We start from the raw sequence: 19,215 nt of genomic DNA on the forward strand, positions 1-19,215 counted from the left end.
TATAACACCAACTATAAAGGATAGGAGAGATGGTACCCCTTGTGTATAACAATGTCACTTAAAACTAAACTTAGCAGCTAACGGATTGTATGACATAACTAACCACATTTTCTATGCGATGCATTCAATGTTCATAGAGGTAGGAGATTTTTTTTATAGACCTCAGTTCTAGAAAAAAGATCATCCAAAGCAATATAGAAAAAAAAACGAAAAACGAATAAGTCATGGCAAAGTACTATAAAGTATAAACAACCTAACAAATTATCATGAAAAGTAATCACAACAAGATAATTTGATAAATGAAGTACAAAAATAACAGATAGTAATCAAACACAAAGGACAAGAAAGTACCAGAGTAATACAATGACAAGATAATCTTTCTATACAACTATATAACTTACAAGCTAAGGTAATTAAGGAGGACGATTCAGGTTGCTTCTCTTGTTGCTTTATGTGGTCTGCGACACAAAAACTAGAGCATTGCAATCCCTACCTATATCCAATGCTTTTTTGCCAACCCAATAAAGCTTACAGCCTCTCTCACACTATTCAAATTCCTAACAATAGTTGTAGCTTTCTCAAATCTCCACACTGAATCTAGTCTCAAGTCTGTTAATGACCATCTTTCTAGAAAAACTTATATCTCTGGAGATCAATTGACAAAGGATGATATTAAGGTGTATGGGGAAATCTTGGAGAAACCTAGTTCAGATATTTATCCCAATGCTAGTAAATCGTACCAAGCTGTTTTTGCTAAACTTGTATCAAGTATTCCCAGGAAAGTTGTTGGTGTGAGATTTGGAAGCTAAACTGCTCCTGCTATAGCTGCACCATCTAAGGAAGCTGCTAAGCCTTCTGATGATAATGATGATGATGATGATGATATCGATCACTTTGGAGAAAAGGTAAAGGAAGAAAAGAAGGCAGCTGAAGCAAGGGAGGTTGCTAAGGCATCTACCAAGAAGAAAGTGAGTGGAAAGCCATCCGTTTTTATGGACGTTAAGCCTTGGGATGACGAAACTGACATGAAGAAACCTTAGAAGGTTGTTCAGTATTGAGGTGGAAGATCTTCTCTGGGCAGCATCCAAATTGGTCCCAGTTGGCTATGGGATTAAGAAAAAACAGATCATGCTTACCATTATTGATGAACTTGTCTCGGTGGATACTCTAATTGAGAAATGTCTAACAGTATAGCCTATCAACGAATACGTGTAGAGTTGTGATATTGTTGCCTTCAGCAAAATTTAAGGTCAACATACTAGGGAATTTTCTACATCTCAAGCCTTGTAAGGCTATAATTTTACTAGTTTTCGAGATGTGATACTTTATTACTAGTGTTTTGTCTTTCCATTTTCTGTTCAAGTACGTTTAGTCATGAAAAATGGGTATTTAACTGTGAAAAAAAGCCTACATTCCAATGTCTCTGCAATAATTTCACAATGTTGAGGGTTTTGCAACTTGGAAATGCTGAATAACTTCGATACGCAAGTTTCTCCTTTTAAAGATCTCTTCAAGTTAAAAAAATCACAGAAACTAGGAACTAGCTACACATCTTTGGCTAATCCATTGCTAAGTAACTTGTAACTAATAGGATTTTCTGATAATCTGTTGCTAAATAAGATTCACTAGTATGTGTTAAGACACCAATTAACAAAGCATTCGATATATGATTGTTGCAAGCAATTATCTATCTAATTTTGTTCAAAGATAAAGTGTGAAGACAATTATACATACCTGGTCTTCTTGTTCGGGTTCAGAAATTTTGCTTCGGTTTGAAATGAAACTCCTTCGTTTGTTTTCTCATATATATGGTGGTTTTCCTAAAATTGTTTTGGAGCCAAAAATCTAAAAAAACAAGTGCCAAAAAATGGTTTTTTCTCTATTTTCCCTCTTTCTGTATTTCTCTTTGGCGCGATAGTGAAGGAAGTAGTGTCGTAGTGCCTCAAATCAATCCAGAAAACTGTGGAAGCTGACTAGTTCTTGACCAATTTTATCCTTCCCCGCCTAATTATAATTACACATAAATATATTACAAGTAAAAAATTCTATTCTAATCCTAAAAATACCTGAATAGGATTCCAAATATATTATTCAATCTCAATTCTTTCAACATTTCATGGATGTTGTATGAATTGTAGTAGCTACAATATCTATTGAAAATATTTAGAAATGTTGGGAAATTTTTTTGGGAGGTTGAATGTTTGGAAATGTTGAAGTTTCCAGCAAACTAACTTTTGTTTGTATGTACTTTGGTATGTACTTTGGGTTTAAAAAATAAATTTACTCGTATATATTTGGTATATACTTTGGGTTAAAAAAGTATTTATATTTTTTTTATGTATTTTGTGGTTCACATCTAAAAACAATTTATATATATATAAGTAAAAATTTATTTTTGCACCAAATGATTACACCAATTTAATAAACATACTACAGTGTATTCACAAATAAATTATCATAAAATTATAATTAATTAAGATACACAAATTTTTATTTAATTATAATTAAATATGATTAGCTATAAATAAATATTTTTAAAAAAGAAACTATAGGTAAATTAAGGGGTTCTTTGGCAGGGTGTATACGAATTATACAAAATATGGTCTATTACTCATACTTGAGTAGTTATGTTTGCATATTATTTAGGCAGTTTTCGTTTGGTGTAAAAATTAATTGCATAACTTCTAAAAAATATATTTTTACTATTTTGACATTGTCACTCATAATCTCTTTTTAAAAATAATAAATTAAAAAACTCTTAATTTAAAAATATTATTTGGGTGATTTTATTTAAATGTTGGATATTCTCGACATTAAATATGATAAACTTTTATATGTGTAAAAAAACAAGAATAGAGAAAGTAACATATATAATACATAAGCTATTTTAAAAGCACTATAAATTATAATAATTAATAATTAAACTTTTTAAGAAACATATAAAAATTTGGCTAACGCCAAATTATATTTTTCTCTCATAATTGGGACTAAATATTACTCCCTTCATTCATATTTACTTGTCCATTTTATTAAAAATAGATGTGCATAATACTGTTCGATTTGAAAAATCAATGGATAATTTTTCATTTCTGCCGATTTTACCATTTTTATTAAATACGATTCATTATCCAATAAATTTTCCAAAACATTAAATTTATTATATTCAAAAGATAACATAGTAACATTATCTCTATCGTTTACTATTTTTAAACATATGTGTCAAAGTTAATGGAGTCCAACGTACAACCCACGTTGGGGAGAGTCGTCCTATCCTTGCCATCGAAGTTGGACTATCCATATCAAATCCACACAAGCTAGTGATCATAATATAAATCAGCCTCAGGATCACTCCTATGGGGGCACGTAGTTCTAGGGAAGTAAGGTCACTTTATACCTCCCACTTGGTGCTAAAGATTTTTTCTGGACTTAGCTCAGATCATTTCAAAGATAATCCACAAAAAAAACAATTTCAGTAATATATGAATATACATCGAGAGTCATCATGCTTTCCATCTATCAAAATCAACCACATTGTGGATTTCTTTCACACTTGAGTTCAAAACAACTCCATTAAGACCAAAAGGTTAAATCATTCAAAATATCTCAAATATTCAACATCAACGTGCTTATAATACCCATTTTCACAAAAAAACACAATTTCTAATGGGGATTCACGACCCAAATATCAAAATCATGATAAATATCATTCAAGATTCATGCTTTATATCTCCTCACATGTAAATTCATCTTTCAAAATCATAAACATCAAGATTTTATAATAATCATCATAAGATATGGGCTCATGCTTCAAATTCATAAAAATCAAATAAAAATCATACCTTTGTAAAGAAAATTACTTTTGGGCACAAGAACGAAAGAGAGTTCTTGTTGAAAAACCCTACATACCTTGAATGATGAAATTTAGATTGATACTCATTTTTGAGATGTTAATCGTTCCTTTAAATGATGGTTCTTGGAGTTCTTGAACTAGGAACTTGGAATCTTGAATAAATTTGCAGAATTAATGGTGAACTTTGGAGGTTCTTGAAGTTGGATGTAGGAGCTTAGGGTTTTCTTTTTGAGGGAATTTGATGAAATATAACATATAATGCTTCTAATAGAGTTTAATATAGGGTTTGGACGGATTTTGGGTGAGGGGAAATGACCAAAATGCCCCTAAAAATCAAATAATTCTCGAATCTGTCCTTTGGTAGACTATTTTGATAGTCTGAAGTAAATCAACCATAACGTTTTACTCTAATATCCAAATTGGATGAAATCAATTTCATTAGAAAGAGGACTCTCATATCTTCCCGTTGATATATAGCATCTCACCCAGATCATTATGTACAAGGAGTTATGATCATTTGAAGTTGACCCAAAAATTCACTTTTGATAGGCTGAAGTAGATCGACCATAACCTTTTGCTCCGATAGACAAATTGGATGAAACCAATTTCATTGGAAAGAGGACTCGTAGAGCTTTCCGTTTATATATAGTAGATCACCCAGATCATTATGTACAAGGAGTTATGATTGTTTAAAGTTGGATCAAAAATACGCCAGGCCTCAGTACTTTTTTCTACACGTTTTACTGTTCACTACTATTCACGGTTCGATCGAAATGTTCATAACTCGTCACTCAGGTGTCCGTTTGTGATGACCCACATATCATTGGAAAGCTTATTTGATACTCTACGTAATGGTGGGTCATAATCTAAGACATTCTGCACGAAAAAATTATAATTCATTCTAGAAGATAGAACCCAACACATTTACGCACAAAATTTCAATGAAAAGTTTCTCAGGGTATTACATCTATCCCACCAGAGGAAATATATAGGGAACTCTCCCTATTTATGGAGTGTAGATCTGGTCTAGGATTTCTGCTCCTGACTGTACCACTCCACGTGTGGTTCTGCCAGACCCTACTATTTCTTTTCGAGATTCCCAAGCTAGGGGTACTTATGCTTAGTTGCCTCAGGGAGATATATCTAATATAGAGTGTTACCATTCTATTAATATGACCCAACTAGTGGCATCTTCATCCCATTGACCTGATCATGTTAGTTCTATTGCTAATCCATCTGAGGTTACCTAGGTTAACCAGTTTATGAGGTTGAATCCCTCATGCTTTATAGGTTCTAAGTTTGAGGAGGATCCTCAAAGGTTTGTTGATGAGATAGAGAAGATTTTTAAGGTTATGCATACTAATTTTGAAGGTGTGGAGTTTGTTACCAATCAGCTAAAGGATGTGGCTTACCAATGGTACGAGGAGTAGGAAGGAATAGGGGTGATGATATTAAACCAGTGATACAGGTAACTTTAAAGATATGTTATTTGATCATTTCTTTCCTCAGGAGTTGAGAAAAGCTAAGACAGAAGAGTTTGTGAACTTAAAGCAGGGTAAGATGAGAGTTAAAGAGTATGCTCTTAAAATTCTAGAAGTTTTCCTGTTATGCTCCAGAGTTGGTATGTAACATTTGGTACATAATGAGGAAGTTTGTTTCTGGTTTGTCTCATGATTTGGTGTTGGAATGTAAGGCTTCCATATTGAATAACGATATAGACATCTCCATATTGGTGGTTTATATGCAACAGGTGAATGATAAGAAAATAAAGTGGGTATAGATAGGAGAAAGGTAGAATGAGAAGTTTAGACATATAGAGCAGAGAGAAAATCAAAAGAATAGTGGAAGAGATGGTAGACAGTGGACTAAAAAGAAGAAATGGTAAAATCCATATTTGACAGCTAGTATTCCTTATCCTAATCCTTTAGGTGATCATCGTTTTCAGGGTAGTAGTGGTCCTAAGGCACGGGGTGCCTAGTCTCAGGTGGGTACCTAGTCTTAGGTCATGGAGCTCAATCAGCCCCACCTTATCCTCCTTACCATTTTTATGGAAAACTTTATTATGGTCATTGTAAGGAGGGGAGGAATTTGTGTTTTAATTATGGTTAGAATGGTCATCTGTAGTGAAATTATCCTATAGATAAAGTAGCCATTGGAGATAATAAGGTTCTGATTTCCACTTCTTTGGCTCCTCTACTTGACAGATCCACTTTAGGTACCAACAGTGGCCGAATTCATCTCTATGCACTTGCTATTTATTAGAAATCTGAGGCATCCCCAGATGTTATCACTAATATGTTACAACTTTTTTCCCATGAGGTTTACTGTTTGCTTGATCTGGGTTCTAGCCTATCTTATGTAACCCTATATGTGGCTGTGTAATTTGGTTTTGGCCCAACAATATTTTCAAACCCTTTTTTGTGTCTACTTTGGTGGGTGATTCTATTGTTACTAGAAAAATCTAGAGGGGTTGTATGGTGTCTATCTTTCATAGAGAGACATTGATGGAATTAATAGAACTAGATATGGTGGATTTTGATGTTATCTTGGGGATAGATTGTCTTCACTCGTGTTATTATTCTCTAGATTGTATGACCCAAAAGGTTAGTTTTTATTTCCCTAATGAACTGGTGATTGAATGGTTCCTTAGTGCTGAAGGGGAGGTTTATTTCCTTTAGAGATTAGAAGTTAATTTCCAAGGGATGTCTATATCATCTAGTTTGGGTTAAGGATTCAAACTATGAGAGTCCCTCTTTGCAATCTATCATGTGGTTAGTGAATTTCCTAAAGTTTTTCCTAATAATCTTCCTGGAAATCCTCCTGATAGGGAGATAGATTTTGGGATTGATATTCTACCAAATACCCATACCATTTCCATTCATTCTTATAGAATGGCTCCAGTTGAACTAAAGAAGCTAAAGAAGTAGTTGAAGGATCTTTTTGATAAGGGTTTCATTTGTCCTAGCATTTTGCTGTGGGGTGATCCTATGATTTTCGTGCAAAAGAAGGATGGGTCCCTTCAGATATGTGTAGGTTATCATTAGTTGAACAAGGTTAAAGTGAAAAAATAAGTGTCGTCTTCCTAGAATTGATGATCTCTTCGATCAACTTCAGGGTGCTAAGTGTTTCTCTAAGATTGATCTACGTTTGGGCTACCACCAGTTGAAAATTAGGGAGGTTGATATTCCCAAGACTATTTTCTAAACTTGGTATGGCCATTATGAGTTTTTGTTATGTTTTGGGTTGACTAATGCTCCGACTGCTTTTATAGATCTTATGAATCAGGTGTTTAGTAAGTTTTAGGATTTGTTTATTATATAGTCTTCATTGATGACATCTAGGTGTACTATGATAGTGAGGGGGATTATGTCAATCACCTCTGAATTGTGTTGTAGGCTCTTAAGGACCAAAGATTGTATGAAAAATTTAGGCATGAATTCTAGTCAAGTATTGTGACCTTTCTTGGGCATGTTGTTTCTAGCAAGGGGATCAAGGTGGATCCGCAGAAAGTTGAGAAAGTTAAGAAGTGGCATAGACCCATGATGCCAATTGATATTAGGAGCTTATTGGGTTTGGATGGGTATTATAAGAGGTTTGTAGAGAGTTTCTTAATCTCATATTGCTCTATTGATGAAGTTAACTCAGAAAAAGGTTAAGTTTTTGTTGTTTGATGTTTTTGAAGCTGGTTTTGAGAAGTTGAAGGATAAGTTGACTTCTACACTTGTTTTGACCCTACCCAAAGGTACTGATGGGTTTTTTATATATTGTGATGCATCCTATATGGGACTGGGTTGTTATTTGATGCAACATGGCAATGTTGTAGCCTATGCTTTCAGGTAGCTTAAGGTTCATAAAATGAATTACCTAAGTCACGATCTAGAGTTGCCAGCTGCAGTTTTTGCATTAAAAATTGGTACCATTATTTCTATGGGGTGCATGTGAATATTTATTCAGACCATAATATCTAACAGTATGTGTTTACACAAAAGAAACTGAATATCAGGCAGAGGTGGTGGCTCGAATTTCTTAAGGACTATGACATGCGCCTTTACTACCATCCAAGTAAAGCTAATATTATTATTGATGCTTTTAGCAGGTTGTTTATGAGGAGCTTATCTTATGTTGATGAGGGGAAAAGAAGGTTTGTGAAGGATATCCACAGACTAGCTAACTTGGGAGTTAATCTCTTGGACTTTGAGGATGGACGAGTAATTATTCAGAAAGTGGTTAAATCATATCTTGGTGCTAAGGTGAAGGATAAGTAGGCTTTGGATCCCATACTTATGCTGATTAAGGATGATGCGGGATAGAAAAAGGTTTTGGAATTCTAAATTAGAGGATATAGCATACTGAGGTATCACGAAAGGTTGTTGTTCCTAATGTTGATAGGCTGTGGCAAAGGATTTTAATCGAATCTCATGAATCTAGATATACAGTTAATATTGGTTCGACCAAGATGTATCATGACTTGAAGGAAATTTACTGGTGGAATAATATGAAGAAGGATGTGGCAAATTTTGTTGCTAAGTGTATGGTTTATCAGTAAGTCAAGGTTGAACATTTGAAGCCTGGTGGCATGTCTCTAGAGATAGAAATGCTCGTGTGGAAGTGGTAGATGATTAATATGGATTTTTATGGGACTTCCACGGTCTCAAAATTAGTACAATTCTATTTGGGTCATTGTGGATAGGATGACTAAGTCTGCTCATCTCTTATAGGTGAGGACTAACTACTCCAGAGAAGACTATGCCAAGTTGTTCATTCAGGAAATAATTAAGCTGCATGGGTAGTCGGTGTCCATCATTTGAGACTGAGGTACGCAATTCTCTTCTCACTTTTGGCATTCATTTCAGAAAGGTTTGGGTACTCAGGTGAACCTTAGCACCATTTTCCACCCTTAAATGGATGGACAAGTGGAGCGTACTATTTAGACTTTGAAAGATATGCTAAGGGCCTATGTGATTGATTTTAAAGATAAATGGTTTGATCATTTGCCTCTTACTGAATTTGCTTATAACAACAGTTTTCATTTTAGTATTCAAATGGCTCTATTCGAGGCTCTTTATAGTAAAAGGTACAGATCTCCTATTGGGTGGTTTCAGATGGGTGAGAGTAGGTTGTTTGGACCTGACTTGGTTCACCAAGCCATGGAAAAGGAGAAGTGATAGAAAGACTTTAGACTGCTCAGAGTCGCCAAAAGTCTTATATGGATGTGAGGCAGAGGGAGTTAGAGTTTGAGGTTAGTGATTAGGTATTCCTAAAGGTTTCTCTAATGAAAAGAGTTATGAGATTTGTGAAAAAGGGGAATCTCTGTTCTCGTTACATTAGTCCATACTATATTGTAAGGAGAATTGAGAATGTCACTGATGAACTAGAGTTACCAGAGAGTTTGTCTTCAATTCATCTTGTTTTCCATGTGTCTATGCTGAAAAGTGTATGAATGATCCTTCTTTGATAGTTTCGGTTGAGGATGTTGGTGTTTTGGATTTGTTGTCTTATAAGTAAGTCCCAGTTGAGATATTGGATAGCCAATTTTGTAGATTGAGGACTAAGGATGTAGCCTCGGTAAAGGTTCTTTAGAGAAATCAAAAGAGGAAGGAAACTATACAGGAATATGAAGAAGACATGAAAGCTAAGTACCTGCTCTAGTTTCCAACGATGGATGGAAGTGCTTAAGATATGAATTTTGTTTCCCTCTTATTGCCTTTTAAATTTATCCTTGGATTCTGCTTTCTTTCTTTCTTTTATCATGCTACGAGTGGCCTAACTTCCCATTTAGGGATGAATGATCCAAAAGGGAGGATAATGTAGTACCCTAATTTCTTGAGCTGTAGACCCTCCATGAGATAAATAGTTAGATTAGATTTCCAATGCCACTGTCTCACTGTAATCCAAGATCAGGGTAAAAAGTTATGGCCAAATTATGTTGGTGATGTCAAACTGCCAGTGGCAACGACTTTGACAATGACTTGTTATCAAACACATTGAGTCATCAGGAGGACTCATTGTCACAATAGTGAGGAAGCCCAGGATTTGGTCCCTTAACAACGAGTCTAGGGTACAACTCATTGTGAGACACAATGAGTCATTAGGAGGGACCCTATTATCATAATAGTTAAGGACTAGATTTTCGATCCTCGACTACAACTCCTGGCCAGGACTCGTGGTCAGACCTCATAGGTCGTTACCCAAATCATGACAACTATTTCTAGACTTTTCCTGAACGATTTAATTAGGGTATTTTTGTTTTCTTCCTCCCTTCAAACTCTTTTCCATGACTAAAAACACCCAAATGACCCCTCTACCATCAGTTATCAAAATCAAACACTATTTTTTCCTCTTTAACTCTCAAGGCAAGAGATATAGGGTTTTACAAGGAATTCAACGTTCTGGCTTCAAACTTTGAATTCTTTTCAATTTCTTCTATACTTCAGGCATGTTTCTCATTACTTAACTTGTATCTTATACTTTGGTATAAATTTATCCAACACACATGTGTTTAAATTATTGGGTTTGAAATTGGGTTGAGGGCATTTGGTTGTTATCACTTGAATTGTTTTTCCATGTTTTAAATGTCTTATTCATTCTTTAAATTGATGGTATTGGGGCTGAATTAGTTTATGATCATAATTATTGGAATTGGGAACATGGGTTTCCCCAAATTGATGAAATCTTGATTTGATAATGTTATACCCCGTATTTTTCCTAGCTCAGTTTAACTCCTAGAATGTCAATGGTTATCTTTGAAAATGAATAACTCTTGATACATGTAGAATTTTCCAGATCTATACCCACCAATATGTACATAATTAAACCATCTTTCCAACAATACCAATTTTGCCTTAATTCGATACTCAGTTGAGAAGTTATGGCGGTTTTAGTGAAAACAGTAAGGCATTTCGACAGGAAACGCGTGGCGGTGAAGGAAATATTACAATTGTCCAATTCAAGTGGAGCACCGCGATTACCCCGCTTCGCAGAGAAATTCTAGTTTTCGTTTGTCCCATTCCAGTAGCTCATCGTGATTAGCCTGTATTACGCCAAAATTTCCAAATAGATAACCACCGCGTCGTGGTGAAGTACAAAATGACACTCGTCCTTTTCCAGTGACGCAACGCGATTAGACCGCGTCACGCCAAAGGCCAAAATGGCGATCATCCTTTTTCCAGTACGTTGTGGTGTGTGGCAAAATCAGGATTTTCAGTTTCGAGTAAAATTTTAAAAGGGCAATTCAGTCTTTTCCTAAGCCCCCAAATTGTGAATAACAGAGGATTAAACTTATTCTAAGCCTATTATGCTCACTTTTCATCAACTTTCTCTCAAAGAAATCCTAGAACATCAAACCTTCATCCCCAAGAAATCCAAATTCCACTATTCTTTTTCCAAGATAGCTCAAAATTAAGGTTTTCCAATTCAAGAACTTCAAGAATCTATCTTCAAGAGCACAAATAGGAACTCACAGTTCAAGTTTCTTCATCTAATCATCAATTAAGGTATGTGAGGTTTTTCAACAAGGATAATCCTTTCATCCTTGTGCCTAAATTAGTTTATGGGTTGATTTTTATATGAATTTACATAAGATTAAAACTAGGGTTCATACCCAATATTGCTATTTGCAAGATTATGAGATTACAAGTGATTTAGATGTTGAATAGCATGTTTTCTTTCGTATTTTCATGCATATGATATAAATTTCCAGATTTCAAATTGAATTACCATTATTCTCATTATCAAGCATAAACTTTATGATGATTTAACAAGAATCAGAAGGATGGGTTATTAAGCCCTAGTTTGAATGTTGATATTTCAAGAATGACTATGCTCTAAGCATCCCGTGAATAGTTATTTTCAAATTTTAATAAAGATTTGATCTTTTGATCTTAGCTTAGAGATAAAATCCACTTTATAGTTTCAGTTACAGTTTAAATTAATAGATATACAGTTGGTTTTCATTTTAAACCATTTATACTAGTTTTAAAGTGGATTTCCTATAGAATGAGCACACAGATTAAAGGGAGTAGTATTTAGCACCGAGTTTGGTATTTTATATGCCCCAGAACTATGAGCCAACGTAGGTACAGATTATCAGATTATTCCCATTTCTATATGGATGACAGTTACAGATGTGATCACTTAGATTAGGTTATACTCCTTGGCAAGAGTATGACACATCTCCCCAACATGAGGTTTTCCCATAAGGGAACTAGACACTGGACACTATGATAGCTCACATAGTGTATGTCTGTTAGAAGAACCTCCCTACATCTTATAGAAAAGAGTAAATAATAACAAAAAAGCTTTTAGAAATTAAGTGTAAAGGCTTATAAAATTTATTTAGATATTGCTTTATATGAGGCATTAGTTACAGATGTCAGCTTTTAGATTACAGATATAAAAGTGAGTCCTTTCTACACTTAGACAACATGATTTAAAGATAGAATATAAGTACAACTTTTAGAAGCTAAATGTTATGACATACTAGATCTATGCAACATATTTTGCTATTCATGATTATGATTTTCAATTTTCAGATATTCCAGCTTATGTGAGTCATCTGCATTTAGCATGCATTCTTTTACAAATTATTAATAATATTGAGATATTTATTTACTTGTGCATTTACCCCCATATACTTAGTACAATCCAAAATTAATGATCCACATATACGTTTATATGCTACATCGTCTCATAATGTATGTTCAGGTACTCAGTTTTAGCAGAGTGAATGATTTAGAGCATCTTTATCTACATCCTGATAGTTGGTGAGTCCTCATAGTTCGGGAACTTAGTCATTTAATTTTTCAGCTTATTATTATAGATGATTCAGTATTTTCAGACAGCCCGAGTCAGTTGAGGGTTTGTCCCAGTGACTCTCTAGCATTAGTAGTAGAGGCTTGTCATACTGCTAGATATGATTCAAATTTTCAGTAGTGATTGATCAGACTCTTGAGTTTAGTATTTTCAGATATTATATTCAGACATTTTCAGCTTAGCTCATACAATATTCCGCATTTTAGCTTGATTATATATCTGTACTTCCCTATTATGAATTTCAAATTTAGTAGATGGCTTACAGGGTTAGCTTAAGGCTACACGTAGTCTTGAGCACCGTGTGATGCCTCGAAACCCATTTTTAGGGCGTTACAAGCTGCGTTACATAGAGTCTTGATCATGGGTGTGAAAAGTGCCACATTTATGAGCAAGAGGCTACGAGACATTTTAGAAAATTATCTCTTTCTTTCATAATTTATCGTGCTTACAGTATCTCTATCTGCTTTTAACTCATGCTCTTACATGACAGTTGAATATGCCTCCTCGTTGAGCTAATGCACACAGAAATGATAACTAGCCACCCCAGCCTACTGACCCTCTAAATGAGAATATATCCCATGATAAATTTTAGGCTGCCTTACAAGCGTACTCAAACTGTCAATACTTTCTTATTACATCCCCGCTTTAGCAGCACCATCCCCGCTCTAGCTGCCCATACTTTTGGGTTGCTCTTACGTATCATCCTACGTATGAATAAGAATAGTTCATCTATGCCAGCACTATTTTCAGCTAGTGTTTCCACCCCCAGAGCTAGGCAAGAGCAGTGGGGTAAGACTTCTATGTCCAGATCTCAAAATAGTGTGAGTGAAAAGCAGTTATCCTCCATATGCTAAGTGTGGTAAGAAGCATCCTATTGAGTGCTTGTTGGGACAGAAAGGTTGTTATGGTTGTGGTAAGTTGGGACATGGAATCAAAGAGTGTCCGCATGCTAAGCAGGGAAACAGGGATGTTCGTCCCCAGACTCAGGCTACTAGCGTTGATCTGAGGTGGTTTTATACACTTTTGTATCATTATTCTAGCTTATTTCGCCTTGTTTAGAGAGCAATTCGTATGCTTTATGTGTTCATATTGATATAAATAAGCATTTCAGTGTCCAAGTGTGCAATTACAATGTCCAAAGTATTTTTTAAAACAAGTTGTGCTTAATTGAGTCTTTGGAATTCAACCCAACAAATTAGTTTTACTAGCTTGAGTTTGGAGTGTGTCTAATTGATCTCGGTGAATTCTAATGTGTTTAATTTGTTCCAAATATTTTAAATGTGTAATTTTATGTGGAATAACTTATTTGTAATGTGCAAAGCTTAATTTAATTAAATGAAAAGTTGAAAAAATAAGTGGAAGATCATTGTGAATTTGCCTTATCCAAGCTCTTGTTTTGATTTGTTGTTGATAATATTGTGCTGTTTTGATCTTTAATATATGGTGTATGATATTGTAGGAGACTTGGTGAACTAAATACGGTGATATATTGATGATAAAAAGGCTCAAAATTCATTAAAAAATACACTACAAAAGACATGGAAAAAGAATAGAACGTTCTACACTTAACCATATTTTTTAACGCAAATTTCAGTGAACGATGCAAAGTCAACACATTGCATCGATGTACCCAATGCGTTGGTGCGATGTGCCCAACGTATTTACCAACGCGTCGCGTTGATAATCTTTCATGGCAATTAAAGGCAGCCGACACGGACAGGACAATATCCTATTTTAATTCAAAAATGGCACAAAGTAAAAAGGGGGCTAATGGAAAATCCTTGGGAGCCGTGCATGGCTTTTAAATCCTATATAGATTATGATCAATATAATATATTATAATTGTAAACAAAATCAAATTGCTGTTCAGCTGGACACAACTATAAAGTTGGTCAATTCTTGGATACAAAGACTAGGACGGAAACAGTGGACAAATTTGAGAATTTCCACGGCTGGGGAGAAAATATGGAGGATCTGCTATACGGTTTTATTAGGTTTTAATTATTCTATTTGTTTTTAATTTTTCATATCATGTGTTCAATTATTTGAATCATGAATATAAATATTAGTGACTAAAACCCTTTCTTCTGGGGTTAAAGTGAAGAACATGAGTACTATTATTTTGAATTAATTTTGATTAATTTTTTATTATCATATTTGGTTGTTTGTTTATTCTTGTTTTAATTATTTTAAGGAAGCAATCCTTAGAATACATATATTGTCAACCTTTTAATCTCGAAAGAGGAAATAGGGAGATAGAACACGGAAATAAATAAAGTTTGGATTTTTATTCTTTTATAAAATAAAGAATTAAACTTAATGTCTAGGACAGGGATGTACTTAGATGTCTTACTTAATTCATACGTAGGATGATAACTTTAATTAACTTAATTGGATTATTACATCCCCGCTCAATGATATAGTTGTAATATCTATATTAGGTAAAAGATTAGAGGTTGGAAAACCATGATCATGCAATTAACCTTGCGAATCAAAAACCAAGATAAACAAGTTAATGAAGGAAATTCAATAAAATAGTATGATTGTTCGAAGTTCTTTAACCCTGGGCTTTTCTCCATTAATTGTCCTAAGACTTTTATTTTTACACTTTACATATTTTATTTTTAATTTACAAAATTACAAACTCTTTTCTTGTTTATTTTTTCTCAATTAATTAGACTAGAATTAGATAGGCAACAAACGCAAGTCCCTGAGAGATCGATACTTGGGCTTTCTTGAAGCCACTATATTACTTGATAAGACCATGTACACTTGCGTGTGCACTTGAGCGCTGTCAAGTTTTTGGCTTTGTTGTCGGGGACTTGTGACTAGGCAACTATCTTATTTTTAGTTTAGCTATATTGAGTTGTAAATAGTTTTTGTTTAGTTTCTTTTTATTTTCTTTTATTTTACTTTATATCACACTTATTGACATGGTAGCTTAAGATAGATGGTTTTCAAGTGATGACAATTCTATATGGTGTATGATTTGTAGTCAAAGTGGTAAAGTTGAAGATATGTGTGCTGTCAACCCTGGTTCAGTAATGTTTGTGGGCTATGCTGAAAGGCAAAATTATATAAACTATTGCAATCGAGCGGGGCTGAATCAGTCACAAATGCAATTATGGACCAACCAGCAACAGTTTCAGCAGCAACAACCAAACATGCAGGCATCAACTCAAACGAGCAATTTGAAAGAGTTGATGAAACAAATTTTAGTGTCTCAGAATGAGTTGTTGGCATACATAAAGAACTAAATGGAGGCTGCAGAACAAGTAACCCCCAACCAGTTCTAGAGAAAGTTGTTGATAATTTGAGAAAGTCTGAATACTTGAAAACTAAAATTATTGAACAGGTTGAGGAGATACCACTGCCACCATGTTTATAGTGGCTAAGCAAAGAAAAATATGAGAAGGATATTAGCCAATGTTTGAAAAAAATACAAGAATCGCAACCACTCATTTGCCATCTTTTTCTTTAGACTGAATTAAGAAGGTGAATAAAAGTGAGTGTGTAGTACATTGTGTAAATTTTGAAGTAGGATTGGTTGGGCCTCACTCGAAAAACTTTTCTACATTATGTTTAGATGATGTCTTTTCTATGGAATTATTTAAAATAGTGAAAGAGTGTGAAGATGAGGAAGAAGAATCCTATATTTTTGATTTTATACTATTTAAGCAACATAAAAACACACCGCACTTGAAGGCCGAATGATTTACCATGTATATTCTATTACTCAGTTTATTAATTTTTGTATCATCACCCTATGAGCGAGGCAAGAAGATGGATGCGATATTAGGGTGAAATTTATATCCTCAAAGTGGAGAAAAAAATTGATATGAGTCGTTCCGTGACACTAAATTAGGCACTTTTTGCGAGGCAACCCAAGCTAAGGTATGTTTTCTTTTTAGTTTTTAGTTTTTTTTTACTTCACATAGTTTTTGTTTTTGGTTGAGTCACAGGTTAATGAGAAGTCTGAGTACTATAATCTTGATCTTGAATCATGGCAATGATTGAGTGTGGGGTTTCGCAGATCTCCTTTAAGTGTTAAGATGCTACTAGCTAGGCCTAGATGCCTCAGGGAGTATTTTTATCTTTTACTTTAAAAGTTCACTTTGGGAACAAAGTAGATTATTAAGTGTGGGATGGAGAAATTTTCAATTTTTGACTCAATTTATTTTTTTTGTGAGATATTTTTATTGGTGCTATTTTCTATTGCATGATGTAATTGGGTTTGTTTGTATAAGCACGTTGAATTGTGCGAATTGCTACTTTTGAGACTCTTAGGCTCAAGTTTATGACTCCTGTAATTGTGACTTAATTTTGAATTCATGCTATTGTTGGTTTAGAGTCGATGATGATCCTATTGAGTTGAGCATGTGCCATGTGCGTGTGAGATTTTTGTATATTCCTTGTTGCATGTGATGTCTAGAACTTGTCCAGTGTGTGTGTGAAGCGAAATAAAGAACGTGGGTTTAGGAGATAATTTAAGCATTTCTTTGATAGCCTTATTTTATACCTTCTATTTATCCTAACATTATGCATTATCCTAGTTAACCTCCATTGAGCCTTTAGCTTTTTATTTGGTAGCCATATAAGTAGCCTAATCCCTTCTTTGATAGACCATAATTTGATCTAAAAAACTCCTAAGTGCTTTAATGAAAAATTAATTTAGTAAGAAGTTGAGAAATTAAAGAAGAAAAAGGTGAAATTGGTGCCCCAAGTTAATAGTTATTGGTGTTTATGATTGATTTGTGGTGGATGGTTGTGATGTAATTTATGCTAAAAATATTTCCATGATTGTGAAAAATGAGAAAAAAATTGATTCTTGTGTTACTAAACTATGTGTCCACTAAGTGTTTGTGAAAATTCTTAAAAGAGATGGGACAAAAACAAAAGGTATGGATGAATGAATAAGTGTAATTTGGTTGTTGAATATTGGTTTTAAATGCTTAATGTAGTGTATTAAAGGGCTTAGAGAGGTTAGCCACTATTCCCAAATAGTTCCTACCCGTCCGTTAGCCTATATTACAACCCGAGAAAGTCCTAATTGATCTTAAACTTTACATTCGACTATTAGTAGAACATTACACTAAGGTTAAGCCTATGGTTCATTGTATGTAACTTGTGAATTCTTTGTGAGGGTGAGCAAAATTTAATTCTTGTACCCATTATGTTATAAATTGCATTATTGTGAGTAATTATAGGTAACTCTCTTGTTGTGAGGGCACATGATTGATAAATGTGGGTGATTTGTATGATGTTCTTGATTGAATGATAAGCATGAGTTTGCCACTTAGGTGAGTCAATTCTTGAGGGTAGAATTTTTTGTAGTAATGTTCATGAGCTATCAATTGTGTAAATAGTGTGCTTTGTGTAGAAACTTGCATTCTGTGTAGTTATTGTAGTACTAGCTTGAGTGTCTTGCATTTAGTAGAAGTGTAGCGTCACCTCAGATTTTTATACTTAGAGTAAAGAGTTGTTCGAGAACGAACAATAGTTTAAGTGTGGGGTGATGATCTGAGGTAGTTTTATATACTTTTGTATCTTTATTCTAGCTTATTTCGTCTTGTTTTGAGAGCAATTAGGGTGCTTTATGTATTTATATTGATATAAATAAACATTTAAGGGTCCAAGTGTGCAATTACAACGTCCAAAGTATTTTTTAAAACAAATTTGTGCTTAATTGAGTCATTTAGAGTTCAACCTGGAAAACTTGTTTTACTAACTTAAGTTAGGTGTGTGTCTAATTGATCTCGGTGGATTCTAATGTATCTAATTTGTTCCAAATATTTTAACTATGTAATTTTATGTGGAATAACTTGTTTGTAATGTGCAAAGCTTAATTTAATTAATAAAAGAGTCGAAAAAATAAGTGGAAGATCATTGCGAATTTGCCTTATCCAAGCTCTTGTTTTGATTTGTTGTTCTGAATATTGTGTTGTTTTAATCTTTAGTATGTGGTGTATGATATTGTAAGAGGCTTGGTGAACTAAATACGGTGATATATTAATAATAAAAAAACTCAAAATTCATGAAAAATACACTACAAAAGATATGAGCAAAGAATAGGACATTTTACACTTAACCAGATTTTTAGATGTAAATTCCAGTGAAATGATGTAAAGTCAACGTGTCATCGCTCAACCCGTTTAGAAACGCGTCGCGTTGATAATCTTCCACGGCAATTAAAGACAGCCGACACGGACAGAACAGTGCCATTTTAAGTCAAAAATGGCACAAAGTAAAACGGGGCTAATGGAAAATCCTTGGGACCCGTGCATGACTTTTAAATCCTATATGAATTGTGATCAATATAATATATTATAATTGCACACAAAATCAAATTGCTTTATAGCTGGACACAACTATAAAGTTGGTCAATTTTTGGACACAAAAACTTGGACGGAAACAGTGGACAGATTTGAGAATTTGACACGGCTGGGGAGAAAGTACGGAGGATTTGCTATACGGATTTATTAGGTTTTAATTATTTTATTTAACTTTTAATTTTGCATATCATTGTATTCAATTATTTGGATCATGATTATGAA

At 34.1% G+C, this 19,215-nt stretch overlaps 1 pseudogene; it reads left to right on the forward strand.

Moving 5' to 3' along the window:
* Positions 1–224: 224 nt before the first annotated feature.
* On the forward strand, positions 225–1,248 carry LOC107876643 (annotated as a pseudogene).
* Positions 1,249–19,215: the final 17,967 nt, after the last annotated feature.

The sequence above is a fragment of the Capsicum annuum genome, chromosome 7 (genome assembly GCF_002878395.1).
Source record: "Capsicum annuum cultivar UCD-10X-F1 chromosome 7, UCD10Xv1.1, whole genome shotgun sequence".
In the NCBI taxonomy this organism is placed as follows: Eukaryota; Viridiplantae; Streptophyta; class Magnoliopsida; order Solanales; family Solanaceae; genus Capsicum; species Capsicum annuum.